The sequence below is a fragment of the Ursus maritimus genome, unplaced genomic scaffold (assembly GCF_017311325.1).
Source record: "Ursus maritimus isolate PB19 unplaced genomic scaffold, ASM1731132v1 scaffold_27, whole genome shotgun sequence".
In the NCBI taxonomy this organism is placed as follows: domain Eukaryota; kingdom Metazoa; phylum Chordata; class Mammalia; order Carnivora; family Ursidae; genus Ursus; species Ursus maritimus.
Window position 1 is genome coordinate 10,393,853 of NW_024425230.1, and position 16,285 is coordinate 10,410,137.

General features: G+C 40.8%; 1 protein-coding gene across 9 annotated transcripts in view; it reads left to right on the forward strand.

The window, feature by feature from the left end:
* The window catches only part of LOC103659998 (protein FAM169B), an 80,750-nt gene that overhangs the window by 52,569 nt on the left and 11,896 nt on the right, over positions 1-16,285 (forward strand). The window lies entirely within an intron of this gene.

Genomic DNA, 16,285 nt, shown 5'->3' on the forward strand with positions numbered 1-16,285 from the left:
GGTAATTAATAATGTCATTTAGATTTTCTATATTCTTACTGAGATTTTTGTCTAGTTCTATCAATTTCTGAGAGTTTGTTAAAGTCTTTATGATTGTGGATTCATCTTTCTCTCATTTTAGTTGTTAGTTTTTACTTTATGTGTTTTGAAGATTTGTTATCAGTCACATCTATATTTATAATTGTTATGCCTACCTGATATATTGGTTATTTTATCATTATGAAGTCCCCAGTTGTCTTCAGTAATATTTCTTGTTATGAAGTCTGTTTTGTCTGATCTTAATATATAGACTCATCATCTTTCTTAGCTTATTGTTTGCATGGGATACATTCTTTGTAGCTTTTAACTTTTACTCTGTTTATGTTTTTATTATCTGAAGCATATTTTTGTTGAAAGCATACAACTGGGTCTTGGATTTTATTCATTCATTCATTCATTCATTCATTCACTTTTAGATTTTATTTATTTGTCAGAGAGAGAGAGGAGAGTGAAACCTGGGACCTGGGACTTGAGCCGAAGGCAGACACTTAACCGACTGAGCCACACAGGCATTCCTCGGTCTCGGATTTTAAACATAGTCTTAAAAATATCTTTGTCTTTTGAATGGAGTATTAGTCCACTTACATTTAATTATTGGTATGATTATACTGAGGTCTTCCCTTCTGCAATATTTGTCTTCTGTTTTTTTTTTTGTTCCTCTGTCCCTCCTTTATGTCTTCTTTTATTTTAATCAGATATTTTTTTAGTATTTCATTTTAATTTCTCTATTGCCTTTCTAGTTCTGTATTTTCGCATTTTTAAATTTTTAGTTTTGCTCCATGGATCACATGCATCTTAAACTTTTTCCAGTTTACTTACAGTTAATATTGAATTATTTCAGGTGAAATATAGAAATCTTCAGTGGTGTGTTTTTACTTACTTCTTATTTTATTTACATAGTGCTATTGTTATGTATTAGATCTGTTTATGTTATGAACCTATCATCATTGATTTATAATTTTTAATTTAGTAGTCGTATCTTTTAGAGATATTAAAAAATAGAATAAAATAAATATAGTTAAAATCTTTACTCACATAGTTCCTTTTTTTTTTTTTAAGATTTTATTTATTTATTTGAGAGAGACAGCCAGCGAGAGAGGAACACAAGCAGGGGGAGTGGGAGAGGAAGAAGCAGGCTCCCAGCGGAGGAGCCTGACGTGGGGCTCGATCCCAGAATGCTGGGATCACGCCCTGAGCCGAAGGCAGACGCTTAACGACTGCGCCACCCAGGTGCCCTGTCACATACTTCCTTTTTAAAAAATTTTTAATATAGGTCCCACTTGCTATCCAGTGTCATTTTTCCTTTAGGCTAAGGTACTTACTTTAGAATTTGCTGTAGTGTGGTTCTGCTGGCAACAAATATCTCAGTTTTTGTTTACTGAAAATTTATTTTATTTTGCAGTCATATTTGAAGGATAGTTTAGCTGGATATAGAAATATTACTGATAATTTTTCCCTCCTTCAGTGCTTTGAATGTTTTTCCAGTCTTCTGGCTTTCATACTTTCTAGTGAGAAGTCCCCCAGTTATTTATTGTTATTTCCTCATATACAACACAAAGGCTCCTCTTATTGCTTTCAAAATTTTCGCTTTAACTTTAGCTTTTTTATATTTGTAGTGTGTCTAGGAATGATTTTAGTTTTATCTTTCTTGGGGTTTGGTGAGCTTCTTGAATCTTTAATGTTTTCTACCATATTTTGGAAGTTTTGGGCCATTATTTCTTCAATTTTTTAAAAAAGATTTTATTTATTTGACAGAGAGAGAGAGAGCACAAGCAGGGGGAGTAGCAGAGGGAGAGGGAGAAGCAGGCTCCCTGCTCAGCAGGGAGCCCGATGTGGGTCCCAGTCCCAGTCCCAGGACCCTGGGACCATGACGCTAGCAGAAGGCAGACGCTTAAATGACTGAGCCACGCAGGCACCCCCATTTCTTCGGTTTTTTAAAATGCTGCTTTCCTTGTTCTTTTCCTGGGATTCCAGTTGTGTGAATGCTGGGGTGCTTCATAATGTCTTACATTTTGTCTCTAAGGTTTTATTAATTTTTCTTCAAACATTTTTCTCTTTGTTGGGTAATTTCTACTGGTAGATATTTAAGTTCATCTGCCATCTCCAATCTGTTATTGAGCCCATTGAAAATTTTTAGTTATTGTACTTTTTAGCTCTAGAATTTATATTATTTTTTGTAGTTGCTATTTTTCCGTTGAGATTTTTCCATATATTTCCCTTTATTGTTTTGAAGTATTTTATTTTAATACTTTGAATATATTTGTAAAGCCGTTTTGAAGCCTTTGCAAAATCCAACATCTGGGCCTATTTAAAATCAGTTATATTGACTATTTTTTTTTTCCTGAGTATGGATCACGCTTTTCTGTTTTTTTCGTGTTGAATAATTTTTGGTTGAAAATCAGATATTGCAGATAGAGAATAACAGCTCTAATTTTTTTGGTTTGTGCTTCTCAGGATTTTTAGATTTTTGACCTAGTAGCTGTTCAACCTGCTTGTGTTCAAGTGGTAGACTTTGTCTCCTTTGTAATATATAGCTGCTGATATCTGTTTATGTGACTTCTCATGCCTGTTTCTTTAGCCTCGCCCTGTAGAGGTCTTCCCTGTGCCTGCAGATTTGGTGGTTGAAAGATTTGAATATGGATTTGGCTTATCTTTCCTGAGGTTTTTGTGGTTTTGTGGTTGTTTGTTTTTTTGTGGTTTTTTTTGTTTGTTTTTGGTTTTTGGGTTTTTTTTTTGTTTTTGGCTCCTGCTGGTTTGGGGTTCTATACTTTCACTGTTCAAGCCCATTTGGCCTCAGCTGTCTGCCACTTGAGCTATCTCAGTTGAGGAATGTCTATATTTGAGAAAAGCATCAAACTCTCAGATCTGATCCTGTGTGGTGCCATTTTTCAAACTATGTCTCTGGTCTTTGACTTTTTTCTTGTTGGGTTCCTTGGGGGCTCCTTCACTCCAGTGTAGGCTAGCTCTAAGCTAGGGATTTGGGCAGCTGTTCTGAACTTGAGGTTCATTCTGTTATCATGGTGCTTTAAATTTCCAGCTGCTTTTCTTTTCTTTTTTTTTTTTTTAAAGATTTTATTTATTTATTCCACAGAGGTAGAGACAGCCAGCGAGAGAGGGAACACAAGCAGGGGGAGTGGGAGAGGAAGAAGCAGGCTCATAGTGGAGGAGCCTGATGTGGGGCTCGATCCCATAACGCCGGGATCACGCCCTGAGCCGAAGGCAGATGCTTAACTGCTGTGCCATCCAGGTGCCCCTCCAGCTGCTTTTCTAATCCTAAATCTGATCTCTGATACCTTTAACTGGTAATGTTTCAGCTTTTCCCACCAGTGTTTTCTGTAGCTTTGGGGGTTGAGTTATACCTCCCTGGCCAGTAAGCTGCAAACTCATAAGTTTTACCTATTTCAGTTGCAATTTTCTTTTTTTTTTCCTTTTTTTTTTTTTTTTAAAGTAGGCTCCACACCCAGCGTGGAGCCCACCACAGGGCTTCAACTCATGACCGTGAGTTCAAGACCTGAGCTGAGATCAAGAGTTGGATGCTTAACCCACTGAACCACCCAGCTGCCCTTCCAGTTGCAATTTTCTGAAATTGACTTTTCCTCTACCCAGTGGTGTCTTTAAATGATTTCTTGCATTTACTTCTTATATAGTTATTACATGTGGGGATTTGCACCACCATTTCCTTCCACGACCATTATCTGATGGGTATCCTGTTCAGGTATGGATGATAGAATTTTATTCCTTTCCTTCTCATCTTTTTCTATAATCAGAGAGAAGGATTTATTTTGATGAATTAAGAAATGGTTGATAGAACAGCATATAAATAGGTTAAGCAAAACATAATTTAGTTAGTGGATAGATGTATTTTATTATTGTTTATTATTTGCACACATGATTTACAAAAAATCGCTGTGAATACATGTGGTTTAATGGAGGACAGGAGGAGTTTTGTAGTTCACAAGTTCAGAGCAGGTAATGTTTCTTCAGTCTCGGCTCTGTCCTCGGTGCTTGTCACAGCATTATGCAGTGTTTTTGTGTTGATGCTGAGGATATGGGCATAGCACATGGCATGCTTCTCAACTTGGCAGCATTACAATTTTTCTTCATGAGATTAGATCCGTTTGATTCAGAATATCTGTTAATTTAGCTTAAGATAGGCTGCAGTGTATAATTTCATTCTGAGAGGAAAAGAACATGTGCAGATTCATTGCATAAAATGTTTCACAGGGACCAGGGGTCACCTGTTGAAGAGTATAAGTTGTTTCTAAGCACTTTCTTGGCATATACTTTTAAGCATTTAAAAAATTTATTAGAGAGTAAAATTGACCTTTTTTTTTTTTTGCTTTGTAGTTCTGTGAATTTTGACCTGTGTATAGATTCATATAACTACAACCATAAATAAAAGACAGAATAAAATCCACCATCCCCAAAACCTCCTTCATGTTATCCCTTAGTCATTCCCTACCCCCTAGCTGCCACCTGAAACCCCTGGCAACCATCATTGTTCTCTATCACTATCCTTTTGTCTTTTCTGAAGTGTCATGTCATGGAATCATAGAGTTTGTAATCTTCTGAGACTGACTCTTCTTCTTTTTTAAAAAATGTTTTATTTATTTGTTTTAGAGAGAGAGAGAGCATGAGCAGAGGGCAGGGACAGAGGGAGAGGGAAAGAATCTCAAGCGGACTCTGAGCTGACTGCAGAGCCTGACTCAGGGCTCAGTCCCAGGACTCGGAGATCATGACCTGAGCTGAAATCAAGACTCAGTCGCTCAAACGACTGAGCCCCCCAAGCGCTCCAAGGGACTGACTCTTTTCACTCCGCCTAATGCCTTTATTCATCCAAGTCAGTGTGGAGATCAGTAGTTTGTGCCTCTTTACGGCCGAGAGAAGCACATTCAGTTTGAAACAAGTGGGTGCCTTTGTACAGCCTGAATGAGGTCTTTTCAGGTAGACCTCTCTTTGGGAACATTTTCTTAATAGGCTGGTTTGAATTTCTCCCTCCATTTGATTGCTCAGGAATTGTCTTTCTTATGAAATATGGACACTTCAGCCATTTCACTATTTTATGCTGAAGTTCTCCCTAGATAATCAAAACTAATGAGGTTTTACTTGAACTTTTGTTCTCAAACCACTAGTCCACAAGACTGTTAGCATTCAAGCGAAGAAAGTACTGGACTGTAAGTGGCGAGTTGGCCAATTTGAGGCAGACCTAAGAAGTATCTCGCTTTTGTATAAAAGTCTAGAAAGAACAGCTTTATATTTCAGGTGCCTGAAGCCTCCAACACTAAGGCAAATCATAAAAACAGGAGTGGCACTTAAAGGTATTAAATCAGGTGATTTGCAGTCCAGACAAGCATGTGACCTTTGAGATGACAGTGATGCTTCCAAGTGGCTTCAGCTGCCCTGCTCATTGCAGGGTGGGAGGGGCAGGGACGGGTCTTCTGCTCTCGCCTCCCCCAGACGTCCAGTGCCACGGCACCTCCTGCTGGGTTGTCCCATCAGGCAGGCCCCCCTCAGGCCATCTTCAAGACCTCAGCAGAAACATAAGCAGCGAAGGTGGTGTGAGTGGGGAGTGAGGGGTCGCCTTGAAGACGGGGTATTGGAGGGTGCAGGGAGAAATGCACGGGCGGCAGGTGGCTTCTTCTGCTGGGATGAGCACCAGCAGCTGCTGCATTCTCGGCCTTGCAAACCTGCTAACTTTACCCACTTACATCTCCGGCTTCCTCATAGCCTTGACTTTGGTTTGCTACCATGCCCACCTGGCCTCTCCCTGTACCTGCCTTGAAGGGCCAAGATTTACAGTTGTTCCTCGTTTCACTTCATGTAAAGTCTCTCGAAAGAGTCAGATTGGTCCAGCTGGCCCGCGGATTGGTTTTCTTGTGCATTATGGGCCCACGTTTAGCTCAACTGACTGTGGATGGGGGGCCTGGCTTTCGTGGTCCAGATGTGGCCACCTGGCCTTTGTTCTTTAACCAAGGCTGTGGTAGGGGCGATTTTAAAGGACTGTGGGCTGGATAGACAGCCCATCATAATCCATGGAAGAATCGTGCTTGTAAAGTCTCAGTCTGGCCTGGAATACTTGTGGTCGGCACCACCAGGCAGCCCTTCACTGCTGCACAGTGGACGATGTGGAACAGCGGGAGTGTTCAGCAGGCAGCTTGTCTGCTCACATATTAGGGGCTACAGGAGTTCTCAGGCTCCAACCAAGACCTGCTGCATCAGAAACCCCGGTGGTGGACTGGGCCCCCTTGATGTCTTAACAAGCCCTCCACGTGACTCCCAGGGACTCTGAAGTTGGAGAACCACTCACCCCAGGCATGCATTCTCAGTGGGGTGGCATCGCCCCCAACAGTCAAACCTTCTTTTTTAGGGAGCAAAGGAATCATGGATAATACAATGGTCTGTGGCTCTCCAAACTGCAACCCTACCCAGCAAAGCCTTATTCCTTAGTATTTAGGGGGGGGGGGTTTGTTGGCGATTAGGAAAAAATGGCTCCTTAGGTTGGCGATAATGAGAAAACACTTGGGCAACACCACTCGAGAGTGTATACTTAGAAGAGGAATTGCTAGGGGGCACCTGGGTGGCTCAGTCGGTGAAGCGTCTGCTTTTGGCTCAGGTTGTGATCCCTGTGTCCTGGGATCAGGGTACTCAGCAGGGAGCCTGCTTCTCCCTCTGCCCCTCCCCCTGCTCGTGCTTTCTCTCTCTCTCTCAAGTAACAATCTTAAAAAAGCAAAAAAAGAAGAGGAACCGCTGGCTTCCGCTGAGGGCATGCACAGCTGTGTCCCACAATGGCTGGAGACGTGGATCCTGTCACCTGCAAAAGCTGGGAGTATTTCTTGCTCCACATCTTTATCAACATTGGTATTGTCCAGCTTTTTTTGTGGTTGCTGATCCCGTGACTACAGAATATTTTATTTTAGAGCCTATTTTCTAATCGTTGCTAGTCGATAGAAATGCCATCCATCTCTTATGTGTTGATCTCATGTCCATTAACCTTGCTAGACTTTCCTCTTAGTTCTGTAACTTGTTGGTCGTTTTCTTTGGCTTTTATAATTTTCCTCTGTTCTATGCCATATGGACTGGATTATGTGCAGGGTCCAGCGCAAAGTTGAACTGGAGCAGTTCTTGCTCCCGTAATCCAAAACGGAGGTGAATTACCGGTACAGATTTTCTTCCAGCAACCTGAGATAAAGTCAACTTGGCCAAAGTTATTTCTTTTTTCTTTTCTTCTTTTTTTTTTTTTAAGATTTTATTTACTTATTTGACAGAGAGACAGCCAGCGAGAGAGGGAACACAAGCAGGGGGAGTGGGAGAGGAAGAAGCAGGCTCCCAGCGGAGGACCCTGATGTGGGGCTCAATCCCAGGACTCCGGGATCACACCCTGAGCCGAAGGCTGAGGCTTAATGACTGAGCCACCCAGGCGCCCCAAGCCAAAGTTATTTCTTTAAGCAGATAAACTTCCCCCCCCCAATATTTTAGAGATACATTTCATGGCACCTTATAAATAAATTCCTCTTGTAAAATACATACAAATAAACTTTTAGAATAAAAAATGATATAATTAATGCTTATCTGTAAATGCATCTTGTTTGGGGGTGGTTCAGGTTAATGCATTGTTTTCAGTTGTTCTTGAGAAAAGACGGTTATTACAAATAGGTATTATAATCACTTCGTCCTACCTGTGAAAGTGATGTTTTTCTGGAGCAGACATCGGTGACTATGGCCTATTGGCCAAATTCTGCTCATCGCCTGTTATTGTAAAAAGAGTTTTATTGGCACATAGCCATGCCCATTCATACTGTCCACAGCTGAGTTTGCACAACAACTGCAGAGATGAGTGGTTGCCCCTAAAAACCTGAAATATTTTCTGTCTGGAATTTACAGAAAAAGTTTGCCAGTGCCTAGTCCAGCGAGTACAATTTAAATGTCTCTTACTTAAAAAAATGATTTTATGCAGATAGGTGTTAGCAATATTCCTTGGTGGGAAGAATTCAGGAACACCCAGATCATTTACTGGTAACTTCAGTAGATGCTCAACTGCCCCAGGTTCCCAGGGAGTCTGGCTCTGACCTTGTGCAGTGGGTTCCCAGGGAGTCTAGCTCTGACCCCAGCTCCAAGGGCTGTCTGGCTCTGACCTTGCATGGTGGGTTCACACACACATGTGGTACGATTGCAACAAAAGGATAGTGCTAATGGCTAGCAAAAGTTAATACTTTTAGCTATTTCTGTGTTGGGTTTCCATGGATTAGGAGTATCCCAAGTATCTTTATAGTCTGAACTTAATCTCTTGGACTAGCAACTGTGGCCTGAATTTGGATTTTTAGAGCAGTTAATTCTTAAAATGCTTCACAGAGCCAAGTGTTTGCGGCCGGCACGGTCAGCATATTGTCTTTGGGATTAGCAGGACAAACCTGGACAGGTGCCTCATAGCCCCCACAAATGCTACTTTGCAAAAGGAAACACACCAAGAGCCGGGCTGCGTTTGGCCAGACCCTTGGCTATTTTGTGCCTTGGGACCTCCCATCATAACCTTCCTGGTGCCCAGGCCTTAGCTTTCAAAAACAGCCGGCGGTGGGAATACACTGTGACTTTTGTCTCGCCACCTGCCTGTTTTATCTTCCTCCTGACAAATCTCTCTCTTTGAAGCAGATTCAGTTTCTTCCATGACTTTCTGGCCGCCTGTTGCTATCATTTCCCCACGGTGCACCATCTGTGAATGCTGTCTTAGGTATTCCAAGAATTCACTCAATGTCTTTGTGAAGTAACCCTTCTTGTCTTTTTCTGTGTTTTGTTGGGGTGCCTATTTTTAATGGATGCCTGTTAGCGCCATGTTGCCTACTCTTTGGTAGGCTTTGTTTCCTTCTCTCAGAGGTTCCTTCTCAGGTCTTCCCAGGCTGTTGAAGGCAAAGCCCTCATTGTGTGCAGTCCTTAGTTCATGCCCCTTGGTCATGGTTTCCTCATAGATACTTTCCTGATTCTGCATCATCCCTGGAACAGCCCCTTTACTGTGATCTAAATTAACTTTGAACACCCTGTTGAATTCAGTTTGTTAATATTGGTTTAAGTTTTTTGTCTTATGCTTAAGAATTATTGTTATTTACCTGTTTTTCGGATCCTTCGCTGTGTTTTCTTTTTCCTTAAAAGGCTAGACTCATAGACTAAGTTGGAGAATATTCTCCCTTTTTCTGTTCTCTGGAAGGCTTTCCTTGGAAGGTTGGTAGAACTTGTATCTAAAGCCACCTGGCCTGGTGTGTTCAGCGTGGGAGAGGTTTAAACTACTGAGTTCGCGTTTTGACGCTCCTAGGACAGGTTAGTCTTTGCGTTTTTTTATGAATCAGTTTTGGTGGTTTGTATTGTCCTAGGAATTTGTTCTTTTCATCTGTTTTCAAGTTTATTGGTGTAGAGATATTTATGATATTCTCTTACCTTTGACATTTCTGCCACATCTGTAGTGATATCTTTATTTTAATTCCTAATGTATTTTATGTATGGTGTATTCATTCTTATTTTAGCAACTCTTAAGATTTTAAAAAATCCTTGATGTTGTATTTTTTTTCTATTCTCCTTGTCTCCTTCCCTTTATTTTCTTTGGGTCTCTTCTTGCTCTTTTTTAGCCTTTTAAATTCTGATGGTTGGCTTGTTAATTTTCAGTTTTTCTTGTTTATTTCCTACCCACATTTATGGTAAAAATGATCTCATCCTGCTGCCAGTTTAGCCAGTTCACCCTGGTATAGCCTCTTGGGTGGAATATTCTAAATGATTTGTGCTTTACCATAGTTTTGTTTGTTTTATTTTGTTTTATCCCCACCATTTACTACAGAATGTGGTCTCCATGGATCTGTTCCCATGACCTTTCTTTCCAGGATCAGTTATCCTCAGGTAAAAGACCTTTCTGGATATTTAAGTTTGCCTGAGAGACAGCGTCTTTGTTCTGATTTTGAACAGTGCCCATCTGGAATATGCTTTAATCTTATAAGTGTTGTGAGGTAGAGACAACTGGTGTAATCACTGAAGATGATTTTGGACACGAAGCAGACAGAAAGAAGAAGAAAGGGCACGAGGAGGTCTTGGTTCTTGGCTCAGTTCTGCCATCAACTCCTTTGGTGGCGTGGGCTGGTCTGAGTTTGCTCTGGGATCAACAGACTCTCTGTGGCTGATGAGAGGCAGTTGGGCAATTGTTACCGACAGAAGGGAGCCCAGCCCTTTGTTCTCTGTGTGTTTTGTTTTGTTTGTTTTTACCTTTCTTGACCCTGTCAGCTGCCATGTCTGTAAAATGGGTAGAATGAATGAGATCATTGCTGGGGTTCTTCCCAGCCATTCCGTGCTACGTGATATGATTTCCTTGGACCTGATGTTCTGATTATGAGTGGAGAGTCTATTGGCATGTAACCAGCTCATTGCCTCTGCCCCTGTTCATAATCATATAATATTCTTATTATAGTTAATTAGTATCCTTATTAAAAAGCCAATTTGGGCTTTGGGAATTGATTTTAAAGATTTTTTTTTTTTTTTTTTTGAGAGACAGTGAGAGAGAGAGTGAGTGAGCACAGGAGCAGGAGGAAGGGCAGAGGGAGAGCAAGAAGCAGACTCCCTGCTGAGCAGGGAGCCCAGTGCGGGGCTCTATCTCAGGACCCAGGGATCATGACCTGAGCCAAAGGCAGACGCTTAACCCATTGAGCCACGCAGGCGCCCCGGGAATTGATTTTGGAAGATAGATTTTATTTGACCAACCTGATGATTAGCGGTTAGAAAGGGCTGGAAGCTGTTAGAAAGGGTTAGAAAGGCCCTCCCCCAGCTTTTAGCTCTGAAATAATTTTAGATTTACAGAAGAGTTGCAGAGTTAGTTCACAGTTCCTGTTATACCCTTCACCTACCTCCCCCTACTGGTAATATATGACCATGGTACGGGGATCGAACCTAAGAAATTAACATTGGTTTATTTTTCAGCAATGTCCTTTTTCTCTTATAGGGTTTGGTCCAGCATACCACCTTGATCCAGGATACTACAAAGATACCACCTTGCATGTAGTTTTCGGATCTTCTTAGTTCCCTGGTCCAATCTGTGACCATTTCTTCATTCTCCTTGTCTTTTATGACCTGGACACTTTTGAAGAGTACTGGTTGGGAGATTTGTGGAATGTCCCTTAATTTAGGTCTGTCTGATATTTTCTCATGATTAGACTGGGATATGGGTTTGGGGGAAAGTGAACTGTCCTTGTCCTCACATGCTTTCATCATATGTGAAGATACATGATCCAACATCACTCACCCTAATCACTCAAGGGGGCGTCTGACAGGTTTCTCCACTGAAAAGTTACTGTTTTTTCCCCCTCTTTAACACTTGATTGTATCTTTTTCATACAATTTCAACATAATACTTTTATTTTTATTATTTATTTATTTAAAGATTTTATTTACTTATTTTAGAGAGAGAGAGCATGTAAGCAGGGAAGGACAGAGGGGCGATCTGAAGCAGATTCCACACTGAGTGGGGAGCCGGACATGCGGTTCAGTCTCATGACTGCAAGATCATGACCTGAGCTGAAACCAAGAGTCGGGTGCTTAACCCACTGAGCCACCAAGGCGCCCCAATACAATAATTTTAATACAGTTCATTGTATCCTTTAAAAATCGATTTTGTTGAGGTATTATTTTACACTCCATAAAATTTGCCAATGTAAGTGATTTCTAAAAAATTTAGAGTTGGGTAACCATCACCACCAGCTAGATTTTGGATATTTCCATCACCCCCCAAAAGTTGCCTATTTGCTGTCAATCTCTGTTTCCACCCCAGCTCTAGGCAGCCCCCAGTCTGCTCTCTGTCTCTATCAGTTTGCCTTTCTGGGGCATTTCATCTGAATGGAATGATACAACATGTGGTCTTTTGTGTCTGACTTGTTTTAGTTAATGTTTTTGAGGCTCATCCAAATTGTAACATATATTAGCTTCCTAGGAATAGAATTGGTGGGTCATCTCATAAGCACATGTTTAACTTTAAGAAACTGTCAAATTATCTGACAGAGTGGCTTTACCATTTCACATTCCCGTCAGTATGATGTGACGGTTTCAATTTCTCCACATCTTGTCAACACTTATTACTGCTTGTCTTCTTGACTATAGCCATTTCTTATTAGGTTAAAAGCATTTCATTGTGGTTTTAATTTTCATTTTCCTAATGGCTAATGATGCTGAGTATCTTTTCACTGATTATTAACCATTTGTATGTCTTCTTTGCAGAAGTGTCTGTTCAGATCATCTGTCCATTTTTAATTGGCTGTTTGTTTTCTATTTATTGTATTATAAGAGTTCTGTTTATAGTCTGGATATGTCCTTTATCAGAAATGTGATTCGTAAACATTTTCTAACAGTCTAACTTTGAAGTACAAAAGTTAACTTTAATGAAGTCACATTTGTCAGTCGATTGTACTTCTGGTATTGAATTTAAGAACTCTCTGACTAACCCAAGGTTGTGAAGAGTTTCCTCTATGTTTTCTTTTGAAAGCTTTATAGTTTTAACTTCTATTTATGCCTAGATCCATCTTGAATTAATTTTTTGTATGTGATGTGAAGTGAGCATTCCGCTTAATTTTTAGAAACACCTAGTACATTAAAAAATGAATAGGCTTTGTTTTTTAGAGCAGTTTTAGGTTTATAGAAAAATTGAGGACAAAGTACAGAGAGTTCTCCTACATCCCCAACCATCATCCAGGCACACACGCTTTCCTGTATTATTAAAATAGTGCATTAGTGTGGTACTTTTGTTACTGTTCGTCAATATTGATACATTTATTAGTCGGTTAGGACTGGCATAACAAAATAACCACAGACAGGGTGGCTCAAACAACAGAAAGTAATTTTGTCACAGTTCTTGAGGCTGGAAGTCCAAGATCAAGGTATTGGCAGGTTTGGTTTCTTCCGAGGTCTCTCTCCTTAGCTTGTAGATAGCTGCTTCTCGCTGTGTCCTTCCACAGTCTCTCCTCTGTGTGTGCACATCTCTCTGTGTGGCCAGATTTCCTCTTCTCATAAAGACGCCCGTCAGATTGGAAGAGAGCTCACTCGAAAGACTTCTCTTTGACTTCATCACCACTTCAAGTCCCTGTCTCCAAATACAGTCACATTCCGAGGTACTGGGGGTTGGGTTTCAATGTAAGAATTTTGGGGAGACAGAATTCAGTCCAGAAGGAAACATTATCAACTGAAGCCGATAGTTTGCATGGGGGTTCATTCTTTGTGCTGTATATTCTGTGGGTTTGGACAAATGTATAATGACATGTAGCTACCCTTGTGGCATCATACAGAATAGCTTCACTGCCCTAAAAATCCCTGGGCTCCACCCATTCATCCCTCCGTCCCCACGACCCCTTGACAACCACTGGTCTTGTCACTGCCTTCATAGTTTTGCCTTTTCCAGGATGTCATATTACTTGGTGTAATTGTACAGTGTGTAGACTTTTCAGATGGACTTTTTCACTGAGTAACATGCCTTAACGTTTCTCCGTGTCTTTTTGTGGCTTGATAGCTTAGTTCTTTTTTGGCACTGAATAATATTCCATTATTTGGTTGTGCCATAGTTTATGTATCCATTCACATATTGAAGGGTATCTCGGTTGCTTCCAGGTTTTGGCAATTATGAATATAGGTGCCATGAACATTTGTGTGGACATAAGTTCTCAACTCCTTTTAATAAACATCAAGGAGCACAACTGATGAATCATAGAGTATGAGTACGTTTACTTTTGTAAAACCACCAAGCTGTCGTCCAGAGTTGCTGTACCATTTTGCATTCCCCGCAGCAATGAATGAGAGCTCCTGCTGGTCCATGTCCTCACCAGCGTTTGGTGTTGACAGTGTTCTGGGATTTGGCCACTGTATTAGGTGTGCAGCGATATCTTGCTGGTTTAATTGGCATTTACCTGATGACATATGATGTGGAGCATCTCCTGATATGCTTATCTGTTGTACCTACCGCTTCTTTGATGAGGTCTCTGTTAAAATCTTCGGCCCACTTTTTAATCAGTTGTTTGTTTTCTTACTGTTGAGTTTTAAAAGTTCTTTGTATATTTGGGATAACGGTCCTTTATCCGACAAATGTGTCTTTTGCAAATATTTTTCCCCAGTTCATGCCTTGCCTTTTCATTCTTTGGACAGGTCTTTCACAGAGCAGCAAATTTTAATTCTAATGAAATTCAGCTTGTCAGTTTTTTCTTTCGTGGATCATGCCTTTGGTATTGTATGTAAAAATTTATCGCTAAACCCCAAGGTCATCTAGATATTCTCTTGTGTTATTTTCTAGGAGTTTTGTAGTTTTGTGTTTTACATTTATGTCTATGATTTGTTTTAAGGCAAATTTTTTGAAGGGTGGAAGGTCTGTGTCTAGATTCTTTCTTTCTTTCTTTCTTTCTTTCTTTCTTTCTTTTTTTCTTTCTTTCTTTCTCTTTCTTTCTTTCTTTCTTTCTTTCTTTCTTTCTTTCTTTCTTTCATTCATTCATTCATTCATTCATTTTCTTTTCATGTGGATACCCAGTCGTCCAGTATCACTTATTGGGACTGTCCTTTCTCCATTGACTTTACTTTGCTCCTTTGTCAAAGATCAGTTGGCTTGGGACACCTGGGTGGCTCAGCTGCTAAGTGTCTGCCTTTGGCTCAGGTCATGATCCCAGGGTCCTGGGATTGAGCCCCGCATCGGGCTCCCTGCTTGGCGGGAAGCCTGCTTCTCCCTCTCACACTCTCCTTGCTTGTGTTCCCTCTCTCGCTGTCTCTCTCCATCAAATAAATAAATAAAATCTTAAAAAAAAAGAGAGAGAGATCAGTTGGCTATATTTGTGTGGGTCTGATTCTGGGCTTTCTGTTCTGTTCCAGCTTCTTCCCTTAAAAAAAATTTTTTTTTTGATTTATTGATATCCAGGCATCCTACCACCATTTGTTGAAAAGACTGTCTTTTCCTCATTTGAAAAGGGCATCTTTGTTGAAGTTCAAAGTATGAGTTTATTTCTGTTCCACTGATGATGTGCCTATCCTTGCACCAGTACCCCACTGACCTGCCTTGATTTTATAAGAAAACTTGAATTTGGGTAGCGTAAAATCTCCAACTTTACTCTTCTTTTTCAGAACTGGGTTGCTTATTGTAGAGACTTTGCATTTCATTTCAATATTAGTATCAGCTTGTCAATGTCCACAAAAATGCCTGCTGGGTGGGGCGCCTGGGTGGCTCAGTCGGTTAAATGTGACTCTTAATTTCAGCTCAGGTCATGATCTTAGGGTCTTGAGATCGAGCCCTGTATTGGGCTCTGTGCTGGGCGTGGAGCCTGGTTAAGATTCTCTCTCTTCCTCTCCATCTGCCCCTTCCTCCTCCACCCCCCTCTTAAAAAAAAAAAAAAATGCCTGCTAGGATTTGGGTAGGGCTGACATTGAACTTACAGACCACTTTGGGAAGAATTGCCATCTTCACAGTATTGGGTCATCCAATCCGTGAACATGGAATGTCTCCATTTATTTAGATTTTCTTTAATTTCCCTCAGCCATGGTTTGTAGTTTTTCAGTATTCCAGGCTTGCGCTTCTTTTGTTAAATAGATCCCTAAATACTGACTCTCTTTAAAGGCTATTGTGAATGGAATTGTATTTTTATTTAATTTTAAACCTTTTCAGCTTTGGAAGACTTTATCCTTTGGGGTATGTTGTTCTCATCATCTGTATAAGTTGGAAGTTACAGAATTCCAGCCCAAGTTTGTAGTATCATTTCAAGAACACTGAGGGTGAAATTCAAATACTTTCCAATTGCCATCTCAAGCGATTAGGTGGTGTTGGTCACTGGCCACAGATTATTCATTTATTCATTCATTTTTGCCACAAAACCAACCATTCAGCTCACCATTCTTTTGATTGACAGTTTCCATGGGGTTTTAGCCCATTGGGTAGGTGGCTCTGCTTTTTGGGGGTGGGTCAATGTTGCTGGGATCACAAGGGTGCCCAGGCCATGTTTCTCTCATGGTGACAGGCTAGTGCAGGTTTGTTCTTGGGGTGAGTGGCAGGGCTATGAGAGAGAACAGACAGACACTGGACCCTATGAGGCCAGACCCCATCTCCTGATGGCAGGTGCTTCAGAACCATATGTAAAGGGATGTGGATATAGGAAGGGGAATAATCGTGGCCATTTTTGCAGTTACTACAGTAGCATATGTCTCTGCAACTCAGTCTGGCTGATGAGAATTGGAGTCAGTTTTTTTGTTTGGGAAATTACCCACCTTCTGA